Genomic DNA, 16,630 nt, shown 5'->3' with positions numbered 1-16,630 from the left:
GCGGCGAGCTTGCACAGCCTTACAATGTGTACTCTCATGTCTGGAATAGATCCCCATTTTCATTCTTGGTAAAATGAGTAAGTGGGGCTGGGTGACCCATACTCTCTTTTCAACTCAGAAGTCCACATTGAGCCTGACATCAAATAGCTTCCCAGCCAGTGCCAGGCCAGGACCCAGGTTGTTCAATGTGCCTGTGTCCCCCACAGAGTGGGGAAAACATGGAGAAATGGGACCAGCTCTGCTGCCTGCTGCCCAGTGCCAGTCAGCAACTCCAGGCTCACAGAGCCAAGGCAAAGGCACCTGCAGGAGATCTTGGTTATTCATTAGCTGTGATTGGGCTGGGAGGGGAGTATGTTCACTTTTAATTTTCCAGGGAGTAGCATGAGACAGTAAAGTTTGAAATGTGGTGTTTTTGTGTCTTGGCCAAAAAAAAAAAAAAAAAAAAAAAAAAAGAGAGAAAAAAAGGCCTTTTTACTTTCTCATCCTTGGAGCCACTGGCATTAGCTATGGGCCTGATAGTTTAAGAAAACTTGAACTATGTGAACCAGTATTCTTCAAAGTAATATTTTGATAAACAGTGTAATTTTTTTTTTTTTTTTTTTTTTTGAGACAGAGTCTTGCTCTGTCGCCCAGGCTGGAGTGCAGTGGCGCAGTCTCCACTCACTGCAAGCTCTACTTCCTGGGTTCACGCCATTCTCTTGCCTCAGGCTGGGACTACAGGTGCCCGCCACCACGGCTGGCTAATTTTTTTTGTATTTTTAGTAAAGACGGGGTTTCACCATGTTAGCCATGATGGTCTCGATCTCCTGACCTTGTGATCCGCCCGTCTCGGCCTCCCAAAGTGCTGGGATTACAGGCTTGAGCCACCGTGCCTGGCCAATAGTGTCATTCTTTATTACAGCAAAACCATTGCTTAAGTGGGCAAAACTCTAGAGGAAAGGAAAACACACTCTTGAAAAAAGGTGGTGATGCCCTGAAATTCAGCAAACTGCAGGGGCACGTGTTGTTCTACCCCAGGTCAGAGTGTGTCAGTCATCACTCGATGCTACTCACAGACCACCAACTTCAGAATACCTGCGTGTAAAGGCCTGTACAAAAGTCATAACATAATAAAGTAAATAATTTTACAGTATTATTAATAATAAATTATTATTTATATTACACTATTACATAATGTAAAGACTATTAAAACGTGTTTGTCTTCAAAGAATGGCCTTGGTTTCTGTGGGCACTGTCTCCTCATGGAAAGGTAGTGCATTCCTGCTAAATCATGGACAAAAGGGGCCTCCAGGAGCTGCAGGCTGCGGCAGCAGCTTCTTATCTACGTCCTTCACTGCATGATACTGTTGTTGACTTTGAAAGCTTCTTTTGGTCTAGTTTTATCAACAGAGCTAGTATTTCATGAGGATCTACTACATACCAGCTTCCAGAAAGCTAAATGCCTTTTGTTTGTTACTATTCACTAAATACAAATCACAACGCTCTTCTCAATACTCACACAACAAAATTTAGCTGAGGGAGATTGAGTGACTGTCCCAGGGTCACACAGTTACTAAGAGTAGAGTCGTGTTAGATTCATGTGGGAATGCTGAACACAGAAATGAACCAGTGAAAATATCATACATTCCAAAAGCCTACTCAAGCCATTTGTTCTTATTTTAAGGAAAATCTTTATGCTAATTTTAAACTCCAAATATGTATGAAAGGCAGAGATCTACAGATTTGATTATGATGTAAGAAATGATGCTCACCAGCTGGTTACTGCTACCACCCCACAACCCTGAGCATACTGGACAAATGTCTAAGCCTCGTGGTTAGTGGGGACAATGCTGGTGGAGTCTGAAGTTGTCATGCAGTGACTCACGCAAGCTTAGGCAGATTTGGTGATATATGACACAGAGATGCAAAGAAATGCCACAGCTGACACACACAGGATGGCTCTGGGAGATGCAGAAGGAGCATGTCACCCAAAATAGAGCCAGACAGGCATCCTTAAGGAAGGAGCAAAGGGGCTGCATCTTAAAGAATGAAGAAGAGATCTGTCATGAGAGATGGGACAGGAAGTTCTTGAGAGGCAGACGGAGAGCATGAGAATGTCGGGAAGGGAGGAGAGATTCTCGCACATCTGGGAAGCTGACAATCCATCAGCATGGCTAGAAGGAAAATAAGGAGGAGGAGCAGAAATAATAGATGAGGCTGGATATAGAAGCAGGGCTGAAGCTGTGTCGATTGTGGTAAAGAGCTGTGATTTTATCCAGAAGGCAATAGGTAGCATTTTAAACAGAGATTTTTTAAAACAAGAGTCAGCAAATATTTTCTGCAAAGGGCTAAATGTTAAATATTTTAAGTTTTCCAAGCCTTATGGTCTCTCTCTCTCAATGACTCAGCTCTTCCATTGTACCATGAAAGCAGCCAGAGACGTCATATAACACATGTACGTGGCTGTGTCCCATTACAACTTTACTTACAAACGCAGACTGCGTCAGACATGGCCCGTGCATGGTAGCTTGCCACACCCTGTTTTAGAAAGCTCAGGTTTGTGATATGATGGAGAATGCCTACGAGAGCTCTTGTTTTAAATGGTAGAGTGAACATACACTGCAATTCTATCCTGCTTGACCCCAGCTCTTGATAGTGAAAGGTAGAAAAGATAGATAGTAAATAGATAGATGATAGGCAAGTAGATAGATGACAGATAAAGAAAATACATAGCTGTTCCAGAAAACAGAAAGGGATAACTTCATGAACCAAAAACAAAGTAATATACTTTAGAAAGGAAGCAGGCCGGAAAACCCACAGTTGCAAAGTGAATAGAATTTCCAATGGCCTTGCACACAGCAACAGACAATGCACAAAGCCACTTCCTTATGGACTGAAATTCTGATCCTTTTATGACTGGCCTTTCCATCCTTCACCTTCCCCTCTCCCATGCTGTGAATGATTGTATTGGACATTTTTGTTTTAATCTCAGTGACAGGGGAACACAGGTAGCTCTAATATAACTCACCCAGATCCTTCTGTTTCTAGCATGTATTTATTTTGTAGCAAATATTTACATCCATCACTTTTCACTGTCTTTTGAAAATAATTAGGCAATATCTCATCTGAGGTAGAACGTTTCTAGTGGTTGTGTTCTAAGGTTAAAAAACTAATCTGTTCTCTTTCCACTGCATTCCAGGAACAGTAAGAGGACCTTTTGCTTGAATAATTTTTATCCACATTACAGAGTGGGTAATGAGCAGATTTTGTAAAAACAATTCTGCTTCACTTCAGTAACAGCCTCCTCAACTCATTTTTTCTCAACAAACTTATTTTTCCTGCAGAAGAATCCCAGGCTTCTTAGAGAACCCAGTGACTTTTTGCACCTTAAATCGGTGAAATCATCATGTTTTCTTCTGCCGTATCCATAGTTCAAACAAAGATGAGGCAAAGCTAGACTCATTCCTGAAGGAACCAAAGAAATTCCTCCTTTCGCTCTCTGGAATGAAATGAATTCTCTAGACCATCAGTTCTAACCTTCAAAAACCAAACCTGTTTGTGAGATCTCCTTCAAATACTACTGTAGACCCCAGTGTTTGTTCATCAAATTTTTGAATATTTGTTTTATTTGGAATCAATTTATTTGTAAGTTTAGTATTTGTATTAATATAAGGGAGAAATGTTTAAATCTGTCTATGCCATATGTGCCTCTGACTTATTGCCCAATTAATTGTAGCCTCAGGCTAAATTTTGGTTTCTGTCTTTAATTTTTGTCAGAACGAATATAAGTGCTCTCAAAACATCTGCTTTTATTGTAGGGACTCATGCTGCCATCTCCATTCCTCTCTCTCTTCTTGCAATCTGGGTGGAAATTCTTTAATATGAACATTTCAACCACCTTCACTCGCCCATGTCCACTATCAGCACATTCAAACTTATCCAGCCAAGGCTGTCATCCTAGGCCAGGGATTTTTTAGGAATCTATTTTGCTGTGATGCAGCTGGCACCCCTTTGACTCACTTTATCACCCCAGGGTTCTTTTCATTTTAGGAGCCCAAGAGGACAGAAAAAGAAGTAGGTGAGCAATTAAATCCTCTGAGTCAGGAGTGTCTCTCCTTGTGCTAAGCAATGTTGTAGAATATCATATTTAGTAAGCTCCTAGCAGATGAGCCACGTGGCTGCTGAGCACACACACCTGCTTGCTGCTGTGAGCTCAGACACCATCATCATTAGTCTTTTCCAGCTCTGGAGGGAATAATTAAGGGCCATTTAATAACCTGTAAATCATAGAGAGTTAAATGTGTTTCCCCAAAACGCTGATGACAGAATGAAAGGTGAGGAGTGTTAGCCACAGGTCAAAAGTGCAGGAAAGTCTCTCCATGTGGGTTGTTGAAGAAATGTAGGTCTTTTTTCTTTTGGAAGTCTCACTAGAATGGGGTCAAGGACTCTGCCTATTCTAGGATGAAAAATTGGGATATTAGACACCCTCAGATATTTATCCCAAGTCTTCATTTAGGGCTTTTAATTAGTTTGTTCAACCATCACAATCTCAAATGCTAAACAGGGCATTTGAATCTCTCCACAGTCCAAATCAGCACCGTCTTTTAAAGTTAAGTTTCTCCTTATTCTCACCTGATATACCTTATTTATCCCACACGCACCCAGTAACATATCATGCTCACTGTTATCTTTGAGACAACACTTGAATTTTACTCAACCTGGAGTGCTCTTCACATGTCTTGTCCAGATCCAGTTTGGACTCATTCTTCAGCCCTGTATCAGTCAATGGGGGCTAGGTTAAACTGTGGTGACAGACAACCTCCAAATTTCAGTGGCTCAAAAATCTTCTTCCTCATTTATATACATCTCATCATGGATCAGGTGAGAGGTAGCTCTGTGCTGTATCATCCTAACACAGGAATCCAGACGGAAGGAGGGACCATCAATAAGATCCCCATTGCTATAGAAAAGAGAAAAAAGCATGCAGAATAGAACTCTGTTTCTTGGAAATTTCTTCTGAAAAAGTCACGTTATTTTCTTCTCAACTCCATTGGCAAAGAAAAAAAACAGTCATGAGGCCATGTGACAATTTAAGTAGGTGGGATGGAACAGTCAGAATGCATTCATAAAAAGTGAACTGAAAATATTTGGAGAACACGGCCGGGCGCAGTGGCTCAAGCCTGTAATTCCAGCACTTTGGGAGGCCGAGACGGGCGGATCACGAGGTCAGGAGATCGAGACCATCCTGGCGAACACGGTGAAACCCCGTCTCTACTAAAAAATACAAAAAACTAGCCGGGCGAGGTGGTGGGCGCCTGTAGTCCCAGCTACTCGGGAGGCTGAGGCAGGAGAATGGCGTAAACCCGGGAGGCGGAGCTTGCAGTGAGCTGAGATCTGGCCACTGTACTCCAGCCTGGGCGACAGAGCGAGACTCCGTCTCAAAAAAAAAAAAAAAAAGAAAATATTTGGAGAACAGCACTAATGACTATCATGAATGCCAACATGCATCCCAAACAACTCAGGGCTGTCACCCTCCAAACCTTTTATGTCTTGCAAAATATTAGAACTTATCTGAAGCCATGCCACTCAGAGAGACTGCAAAATACATAATGACATCTCCTTTAGGATGTCCTTAGAGAATTCAAGGAAAAGAAGTTAAATAATTTAAAAGTGCTTTTGGGTACAGCTATTTACCACTAGGGAGTAAGACTAGAGATAGATCGTAAACATAATAACAGGGATTATGCTCAGAGTCAGGGCCAGAAGTATGGTTTGAGGTAGGGTCCTGGTCGGGGTCAACATCAATGTCAGGGTCAAAGTAAGGGTCAGAATTAGGGACTAGGGTAGGGCTCAGGGTTTAGGTTCAGGGTCAAAGTCTTGGGACAGGGTTAAGGTTAGGATTAGAGCCAGAGCTTTGTTCTCCTTGGGACCCACCGGAGAGTGGGTCACCATGGCTTTGGAGCACCTAGTAGCGTGTCCACCTTGAAGACCAGAGTTTCGTTGACCTTAAGACTGACCTGGGGAGACGTGACTGCAGGCCATTGAGGAAGGTGAGGCAAAAGCTTCCTGTCTGCTCCCCGTGTGCTGAGGAGGGAGCTTTGCTATGGGCTTTACTTTCACATGTTACATTCTACAAGTCTTGTTTTACAAAAGCCTCCCTGCCTTGAGGCTTTGGCTGCTCGTCGCTGTTCATCATCACAGCGTGCCATAACATATGTTAAGATTTGGGCTTGTTTCTGGGGAGAGGTCTTGGTACAGAGAAAGGAGCAATGCTTAGAGCCACCATCAGGACAGTTGGGATGAAAGCTGAGGATGGGCAGAGGCTGGAGGAAACATGTGCACCCCCTGTAAACACTTTTATTCATGTTTTAATTACTAATTTCTCTTACAGTGTTAAAGTAGTAAAAATTAATATTGAAAAATTGAAAAGTAGCCATATTAAGACTTGCAACATTATTTAAGTTTAAATATATTATTTGTGTCTCATCAACATTTTTTATTTTGTTGAGAAAGTCTAAGGTTAATTGGCAGCATATTTGTAATAGTAGATAGAATAATGTCTGTTTTATAAACATTGACATCCTACATTACACGTGTGAATCCTGAAAATCTGAGACAGCTCTCAGATTTTTTAGAAAGTGTATTTTGTGGCCGGGCGCAGTGGCTCAAGCCTGTAATCCCAGCACTTTGGGAGGCCGAGACGGGCGGATCATGAGGTCAGGAGACCGAGACCATCCTGGCTAACACGGTGAAACCCCATCTCTACTAAAAAAAATACAAAAAAAAAAAAAAAAAAAAACTAGCCGGGCGAGGTGGCGGGCGCCTGTAGTCCCAGCTACTCGGGAGGCTGAGGCAGGAGAATGATGTGAACCCGGGAGGGGGAGCTTGCAGTGAGCTGAGATCCGGCCACGGCACTCCAGCCTGGGCGACAAAGCGAGACTCCGTCTCAAAAAAAAAAAAAAAAGAAAGTGTATTTTGCCAAGCTTGAGGATGTATGCCTGTGATGCATCCTCAGGAGGTCCTGACAACAGGGGCCCAAGGTGGCAGGGGCTCAGCTTGGTTGTATACATTTTAGGGAGACATGAGACATCAATCAATATGTGTAAGATGTACATTGGTTCAGTCCAGAAAATTCAGAAGGCCAGACAGGGGGCTTCCAGGTCATAGGTTGGTAAGAGACAAATGGTTTCATCCTTTTGCGTTGCTGATTACTCTCTCCAAATGAGGCAATCAGATATGCCTTTATCTCGGTGAGCAGACGGGTGATTTTGGATAGAATGGGAGGCAGATTTGCCCTCAGCAGTTCCCAGCTTGACTTTTCCCTTTAGTTTAGTGATTTTGGGTCCCCAAGATTGATTTTCCCTTCACAAGGTCTAACATGTTTTTGTATGAGCATTAATTATTCATTGTGCATTTTATTATACAAATAAGGCACAGATTTTTTAAAAATCATCAACTTCGTGGCTAGCTATATAGACATAATTACACAGAAGCTCAACTAAATTTGCAAACATTTCAGAGTTTGGGTTTCCAATAATTCTTTGTGATTCTTTAAAAGGTAAAAGTATTTTTTTCCCACAAAACATAGCAACATCTAAAATCACCTGTAGAATGTCCTGCCATTTTTGTTTCTCTAGTTTCCTCATTTTCTGCAAAGCCTCACTGAGGAAATTGATTTTGAATATCCTCTTACACTCTTCTGTTTTAAAAAGCATTGTGGTAAAACATTGAATCATCAATGTCATAAGTTCTCTCCACATTCTTTCTTTCTTTGAATATTTTTTCCCAGTGCCTAATATTTGATTCTGTTGTATTATGGCTAAAAGGTAGGCATGAGCACAAAATAAAGACAAGAAGTCTTTGGAATAAGTGATCCCATCACAATGAATCAATTTTACATTAGAACATATTTTTACAAAGTCACTCTTTTGAAAATATTTAGCCATGAATTGAAACAGAGTCTGTAAGGTTATTTTTTTTCCAGGTCTAAGGCAAACAGCATTTTAGAGAATGAACCCAGGACATAACCACAGCACAAGAAAAAAAGATGATAATTAAGTTTGCACATATGTGTGACTACTGTAACAGAAAACATGTAAAGAGCATTTGTTTTGATTTATATATCAGTCTGCATTGTTTAATTTTTTGTATCATAAATGCTCTTATTAAAAAAAAAGGACTAGTTAACAGTGTCAATTACTAGTAATTCATGGTATAAATAATTAAACAAAGAAGTGTTCAAAAAATATAACAGTGTTTTAAATAAAGTTTTATTTTACATCATTTTTTTACTCACACAGAAATTGACAGAAAAAAAAAAATGCAGAGATTTCCCATGTAGCTGCAACCTAGTTTTGGCTCTTATTAACATCTTCTATCAGTGTGTCTCACATGGCTTATTAATCTCTTATATAATTTGTCATAGTTAATGAACCCATACTGATAGACTATTATTAACTAAAGTTCATATTTCATTTGGATTCCCTTGGTTCTGTCTTACTCTGACCCAGGATCCCATCCAGGATCCCGCATGACATGTAGTCATCACATCCCTGTGGGCTCTTCCTGGCTGTGACAGTGTGTCAGGCTTTCCATGTCATGCTGACCTTGATAGTACTGAGGAGGATTGGTCAGGAATTTTGTAGAATGTCCCCCATTGTCACTGCATGTTCTCAAGGTGAACTGTCACCTTTGATGTTCACTTGGATCATTTGGAAGAGCTACTGTTTGTCAGGTTTCTCCACTGTGAAGTTATTTTTCCTCCTTGCCCATACTGCATGTGTTCTTTTGGAGCAAGTCACTGTGCAGAGCCCACACTTACGGAGTGAGGAGTTGGCTCCACCTTCTTGATGGCTGAGTGTCTACATCAATTATTTGGAATTCTTTTGCAAAGGAGATTTCTATGCAACTCCATTTGCTTATTCACCTGTGTATACAAATACAGACAGCTAGATAATTACTTTCAGCTTTAGTTATTATTCAACACTACAATTCATTCCTGTGTTGGCCATCAGTAGCTGTTTTTATTGGCTATTATTTTTCTTTGATATATTTTAATTTTTTTTAGTACTTACTTTCTGATATTTCAAGATTATCCCGACTCTTATATTTACTGTCCCAGTTCTAGTATCAGACATTTCTTCAAAGAGCCTCATTCCTTTCAGAATGGTAGGAAAACTTACATCTGGCTGCCGAATGAGCACATTGTTGAATGAGCACTTGTCCCTCATTAGCAATGCTAGGACGTTTATGTGTGTGTCTAACTTACCTATACACACCTAATTATGAAGTTTTCTATGTAGAACTGTGTGTATCTGTATTAAACTAAACATAAGTTTACGTTGATGTCTCCATCTCTGATCTACTATCACATGAATCATTCTAGCCTTCTCCCCTTGCAAATTTGTAACCTCCCACTTCAACAGTGAGAGACCTGGTTCCTACCATCTGCGACTTATGTAAGTCATTGTTTTATTCCAGATATACATAGTGTGGTTTTACAATTGTTCACAATTGCTTCTGTTGGAAAGAACTTTATAAAATGGAATCCAGTGATGAAGTATAGTTCATTTGCCTTCAGCATACGGATTCTATTCATTTTCAAAGTGACTTAGGTCAACACCATTTTCCCTACACCTTCAGTGAGTTTTTTCCTACATTTGTGTCTTAGTCTGTTTTATGCTTCTGTAACAGAATACCTGAGGCTGGGTAATTTGCAAGTAAAAAAGGTCCTTTTGGCTCACAATGCTGGTGGCTGGAATGTCTGAGATTGGGCAGTTGCATCTGGTGGAGTCTCAGTCTTTTTCACCTCATGGTGGAAAGTGGAACAGGAGCAAGGGGTGCACCAGAGATCACATAGCAAGAGCGAAAGCAAGAAGGAAGCCAAGCAACCCAGACTCTTGTTAACTACCCACTCCTGCAGGAATTAATCCATTCCTGTGAGAGTAGAACTCACTCACCCCCATGGAGGACATTAACCTATTCATGAGGGATCTGTCCCCATGACCCAAACATGTTCCACTGGGCCCCACCTCCCCACACTGCCACATTGGGGGTCAAATTTCAACACGAGTTTTTGCAGGGACAAACCACATCCAACCCATAGTAATTTGTAGCATAGTTTAATTCTTTTTCACATGATATATTCTGTCCTTGGATACTCCACATCCTGAGTAATTTTATTTAATTTGAATAGAGTTTGATTTATCATTTGGTTGTAAAATTCTGCGTATTTTGACCAATGCATAGTGGCAGGTACCCACTATTAAAGTATCATACGGAATGCTTCAAACCCCCACCCCATGGAGCCAATGGTTTCTCATCTGTGTAGTTTGCCTTCTGCAGTGTCTCATTAAATGAGGTCACGCTGTGTGTATTCTCCTCAGACTGTCTTCTTCCACTTAGCAATGTGCATACAAGATTCACTCATGTCTTTGTGTGAGTTGATAGCTTGTTCCTTTCTATGGCTAAATAGTATTCCATTGCATGAATGTACCACAGTTTGGTTATGCATTTTGGGGAGCAAAACCTACCTCTTCTAACTTTGTTCCAAGGTTGGAGACCTTCAAATTAACTGACAATAGATACATTAGTAGGAGAGACAATACTTGGCTTCTTATTCCACAAGTATCATTGTGGGACAAGATTCATCAGATGACAGGATCCAGTTTACAAAGAGGTAAAAATAGCCCCAAAACAATAAACAAGACTAGAATCTGATAACCCACAATAGCTATAGCTTTCCTTAAAAAAAATTTTTTTTTGAGACAGGGTCTGGCTCTGTCACCCAGGCTGGAGTGCAAAGGTGCAACAATCTCCACTCACTATAACCTCTACCTCCTTGGTGCAAGTGATCCTCCCTCCTCAGCCTCCTCATTAGCTGGGACTACAGTCACATGTGATGGTGCCCATCTAATTTTTGTATTTTTGGTAGAGACGGGGTTTCAACATGTTGCCCAGGCTGATCTTGAACTCCTGGCCTCCCAAAGTGCTGGAATTATAGGCATGTGCCACCATGCCTGGCCAAGTTATAGTTTTCCATTGTTTTGGAAATAGTTATAAATTTCTCTGTAGTAACCATCATTTTTGATCATAATCAAAGTAAGACTATTCTTGTTTTAAAAATAAGTCTGGTTTTGTTAGATTTTGCTTGATTATTTACGTAAGTGCAGCAAGAACAGGAGATGACCACATAGGTGTTTTCAAGTTTCTTTGCTGGAAGTTTTCATACAGAATCTCAGATTTGACTTTTAAAGGCCTTATTCAGGCTAAAAGCCAAGCTAAGAACATACTATCAAATTTCAGCTGCAGTCCTTATAGCTTTGTGTGAATTCCTCTCTTCTTGAAGCCCCCAAAATATCCCTAAATTCCTGGGCCTACCAGGAAATGACCTTCTTTACTAACCTGTAAGGCTGTGAACCCTGTAATCTAAGTATCAGCCTGGCTTTTCTCAGAGTGCTGTTGGGAATGAAGTTTCTGGTGTTCCAAAAAACAAAACAACAAAAAGAATTAACATGGGAACAAATGATCTCTTAGCAAGGCGAGCTTTACTTTCTGCAGAAAGGGTGCTACTCAATAGCTGTCCAGCCACAAGAGCACACCGAACAAAGGAGACAGAGTTACTTATAACCTGATGTGTCTACCCTACTGCTGTGTCCAGTTTCCATTGGCTGGAATAGGACCTCACATTTTACACTTTACCCAATTGGCTATTAGTTTAAAACTTTCTTAATTAGGTAAGGGGAATAGAACAAAGAAAGAAAAGGAAGTTGCCAGGGATAGTTAAAGAAGCATCTCCAAATAAGGAATGGCATACACTATGGGCTGGGGCTTGTATAGTTCTGTCCAGACATGCCGGAGCAAGCTAGGACAACAGATTTGGAACACACACACACACACACACATACATAAAAATAGTGGATAGCAATCTTATAGTAAGAAATTGTGACTTTTTACAATCTTTGAAGAACTTTCCCATTTCTCACAGTGCTTTGTAAGCATTGTCTCCATAAAAGTCAGCCTTACTTACTTAAAATTGCTGGTCATAACTGATCTTAGGTACACTTCCAAAATATGATATTCCAGTAAAAACCTTGATAATATAACCAAATTTTCCAATTATGTCCTGTTATAAGGTGAACAGATTCTTACTGGACTTTTGCTAATAACTATATCATCATGAAAATAAGAGTATTCAGTAAGAATTTCAAAATTCTGGAGAGATTAGGCAGGGAAAAAAAGATAAATGCTTCATTTCTGTTTACAAAAGTATAACCTACTAAATTGTTGTAAGTTACAGTTAGATTAAGAGAAAGAGATTTCTTAAATCCAGAAACTAGAACATTAAAGAACCAGCAATGCTCTAAAAAGCTATAAAATTATAATCAATTTTCATCAGTTCATTCAGTGCCATGTAATCAATTCCAGTCTTGCTGGATCTTGGGTTAGCAGTCTCATGAACCCACCAATTTCTCCACCAGGCTTCTGGAGATCTTCACTGAGTCAAGTATATGGTCTTAAAGTTATTTAAGCAATATCATCAGAAGTCTTTAACCAGAGTACTTGTCATACTCTTTTCCATGAGTCTCAGAGGGAGTCCTGTATTGGAGATGAACATTCTGACCTGTAGCTGATCGCAGGAGCTTTCAGGAAAGCATCAGGGGGAAAAAATATCTAAATGACAAACATTATGAAATGGCTGTGATTATACCACAATTGAAAAGGATATTCGATTTTTTCTGTGGCATACAACATTTATTTATTTATTTAGAAATGGAGTCTCGCTCTGTCACCCAGGCTGGAGTACAGTGCTGCGATCTCGGCTCACTGCAAGCTCCTCCTCCCGTGTTAACGCCATTCTCCTGCCTCAGCCTCTGGAGTAGCTGTGATTACAGGTGCCTGCCACCACACCCAGCTAATTTTTTGTATTTTTAGTAGAGAAGGAGTTTCACCGTGTCAGTCAGGATGGTCTTGATCTCCTGACCTTGTGATCCACCCGCCTCGGCCTCCCAAAGTGCTGGGATTACAGGCATGAGCCACTGCACCCGGCACAACATTTAAAATATTAATTGGAATTATGACTCATAACTCTATACTGGCACATAGCATGGATAAGGCGGACACTGACAAATTTCCAGGAATTTTATATAATTTCTGAAAACGTAACATTTTACCCATACAAATATAACACGGGGAAGGTTAGATATCCGTTTTTATTTGTATCTTTTGTATGGTTTTCCTTATAAAAAATACATCCTACTTTACTTGCGAAACATGCCCTACTTTTCTTGCATGCTTTGCATAGAGTCGTTTCTAGTTATTCTATTACTTCTAGTAGTTTTATTTACATATGTTGATTATAATTTTAATACTTAGTAATCTTTTATTTTCCAGAGAAAACTAGGAAGTAAACAGTTATAAACTGTCATATATTAGTATTCTATAGTAGGTTAGAAAATGTATGAGTATACCATCTCCCAACATCTACAGGGATGTGTTTCCTCATAGTACAATTTCTCATTGTGGCAGACAAAACCATGTTTATTAAAGGGCCAAAATATCTTTAGTCTCTCTGTAAAAATAAGAAGCCAAAAGTATATAAACTTGAATTATTTATGTTCAGTAATTAATGTTTTAGTATTGTATCTTATTTATAAATGGTCTAGATATTTAATGCAAATCTTTTACTTAGCTTAACTTTAAGGTTAAAAATTACCGAAAGTATTTTGGAAGCTACTATTAAGCAGGTTTACAGTAAACAAATTATTTTTGAAATAATGTTTTTCGCTTTTCACAAGATGGCACCAAAAGTGAAGAAGGAAGCTCCTACCCCTCCTAAAGCCAAAGCCGAAGCGAAGGCTTTAAAGGCCAAGAAGGTAGTGTTGAAAGGTGTCCACGGCAACACAAAAAAAAGAAGATCCGCATGTCACTCACCTTGAGGTGGCCCAAGACACTGCGACTCCGGAGGCAGCCCAAATATCCTCGGAAGAGCACCCCCAGGAGAAACAAGCTTGACCACTATGCTATCATCAAGTTTCTGCTGACCACTGAGTCGGCCATGAAGAAGATAGAAGAAAACAACATGCTTGTGTTCATTGTGGATGTTAAAGCCAACAAGCACCAGATCAAACAGGCTGTGAAGAAGCTCTGGGACATGGATGTGGCCACAGTCAACATCCTGATTCGACTTGAAAAAGAGAAGAAGGCATATGTTCGACTGGCTCCTGATTGTGACGCTTTGGATGTTGCAACAAAATTGGGATCATCTAAACCGAGTCCAGCTGGCTAACTCTAAATATATGTATATCTTTTCACCATAAAAAAGAAATAATGTTTTTCATAAGAATGACAACTTAATTAGAATCAAATCTATAAGCTTTAAGATTTTACGTTTCTAGTAAGTATAATATTAGCTTATTTGACTAGAACTCAAGCAGAATAGGAATTGATGCTTGTTTTAAATTCAGTAGTGGTAACTTTGAAGACACAGTTGTTTTATTATACTAAAAATATTATATTAACCTTATTTAACTTAGTTTTATCCAAATCGTGTTAACTTAAAAAACATTTGATCAGTTCCTATATTTCTAGGAGTTTGGTGAATATTTATTTATAAATGCTTATTTTTTTCCAAGCCAAATTAGAATGGAGCACCTTTAAAGGATTTTATAAATGAATTTTGCAACGCTATCCTGAGTTAAGAAAATATCACATATACATAACACACATTAATAGACATACAAACACAAATAGAGATTTCATAGCTTTCATCCTGAAATTTCAGCCATGAATCAGGCATAAATATTCTGAGGGTTAATTTTAGACATCTACTTGATTGGATTAAGAGACACACATAGCTGGTAAAACACAATTTCTGGGCATATGTGTGAGGGTGTTTCCGCAAGACACTGAGATAACCCTGCCCCAATGTAGATGGGCACAGATATGGTTTGGCTGTGTCCCCACTCAGATCTCATCTTGAATTGTAGTTCCTATAATTCCTACATGTCGTGGGAGGGACCCAGTGGGAGGTTATTGAATCATGGTAGTGGTTACTGCCATGCTGTTCTCATGATAGTGAGTGAGTTCTCATGATTTGATGGTTTTATAAGGAGCTTTTCCCATTTGGCTCAGCACTTCTCCTTGTTGCTGCCATGTGAAGAAGGACGTCTTTGCTTCCCCTTCCACCATGGTTGTGAGGTCCCTCCAGCCATGTGGAACTGTCAGCCCATTAAACCTCTTTGTTCTTTATAAATTGCTCAGACTCAAGTATTTCTTCATAGCAGTGTATAAATGGATGAATACAGGCACCATCCAATTGGTTGAGAACCCAGATAGAACAAAAAGGAAGAGGAAAGGGGAATTATCTACTTTTGAAATGGAAACATCCTTCTTCTCCTGCCGTTGTCATCAGAACTTCAGGGTCTCAGGCCTTTGGCCTCAGAATGAGAGTTACACCATTGGCTTCCCTCATTCTGAGTCCTTTGGACCTGGACTGAGCCATGCAATGCTTTCTTGGTTCTCCCACTTGGCGCTTTCCTGGTTCTCCAACTTGGAGACAGGCTATCGTGGAACTTCTCAGCCTCCATAATTATGTGAACCAATTCCCCTAATGAGTCTTCTCTCATCTATCTATCTACATATATCACATTGATTCTGCCTTTCTGGAGAACCCTGACTAATGTGATTACAATAATACAAAATTCACTAGTTTATACAGAAGACTTGGATTTTGTCTCTGCCCCATTTTATATTTGTATTATAACTGTGTTTCTGGAAAATGGAACACATTTTTATCTTCTTCATATGAGGGCTAAACCTTTTTTCTCGCTAATACTTATGGAGATTTGTAACAGTTTCTTTTGTTTTGACATACAATCTTACGGAGGCAGAGAAATAATTTTTTTCTGTTTTATTTTTCAGCCCCAGGTGTTTGCTTTTGCAGATTCTTGAGCATGTTGAGAGCCTCCAAGGCATGGAGCAGGGTGCCTACAGTTTCAGTGATTATAAGGAGTTGAGAGACTCAAATGGGAAAGGAAAGGTCTAAAAGGAGGCAATTTGGAAGATAAAAATTTTCTCAAAGGAGCCATTAAAGTTCTAAATAATTCTTATTCTTAGTAAAGTCATGCAAACAGGAAAGGAAGCAGACAGAATTAGTTCCATAACGGTGGAACACATAGTCAGCAGAGGTTTGAGAAGGGAGAATTTATTCAACTTTGAAGTTCCCATGAAAGGAGCAAGATCAAGATCACAGAGACACCATGAAACAAAAAGCCAGGAATAACTTCCAACCCAAGAGGAGAACAGAGAGGCCTCAAAACCAAAGCTAGGATAAGAAACTTGTAGCCCAAGAGTTACCTTCCAGACAAAGAAGCCTGAGATTCCAACCCAGCTTCACAGAGGACTCACTCAAAATGTTACTAAAACTGTAGGCTTTTCAATGACTTAGCCATGCATGCAAAAGGCATTCCATAAGGTGGCACAGAAGATGGAGCCCCCATATCCAAAGATAGCTAAGGAGAAAGAAAGACCCCTGTTGGCAGAGCCAGTAGGCAAAGGCAACAGAAAAGGAGACAAAAATCCTAATGGGATGAGATCCTTTCAGATTTAGGCTTATACAAACTCCTGAGAATTGGCAGGTTGACAACGATAA

At 39.9% G+C, this 16,630-nt stretch overlaps 1 pseudogene across 1 annotated transcript; it reads left to right on the top strand.

The window, feature by feature from the left end:
• The first annotated feature begins 13,690 nt into the window (after positions 1-13,690).
• Positions 13,691-14,368, top strand: LOC126940682 (60S ribosomal protein L23a-like; annotated as a pseudogene). Its single transcript, XR_007720882.1, has one exon. The product of XR_007720882.1 is annotated as a 60S ribosomal protein L23a-like (transcript).
• The last annotated feature ends 2,262 nt before the right edge of the window (positions 14,369-16,630 follow it).

Source organism: Macaca thibetana, chromosome 17 (assembly GCF_024542745.1).
Source record: "Macaca thibetana thibetana isolate TM-01 chromosome 17, ASM2454274v1, whole genome shotgun sequence".
NCBI lineage: Eukaryota > Metazoa > Chordata > Mammalia > Primates > Cercopithecidae > Macaca > Macaca thibetana.
Note: the sequence above shows the minus strand (reverse complement) of the source record. Positions and strands in the feature narration are given on the sequence as shown.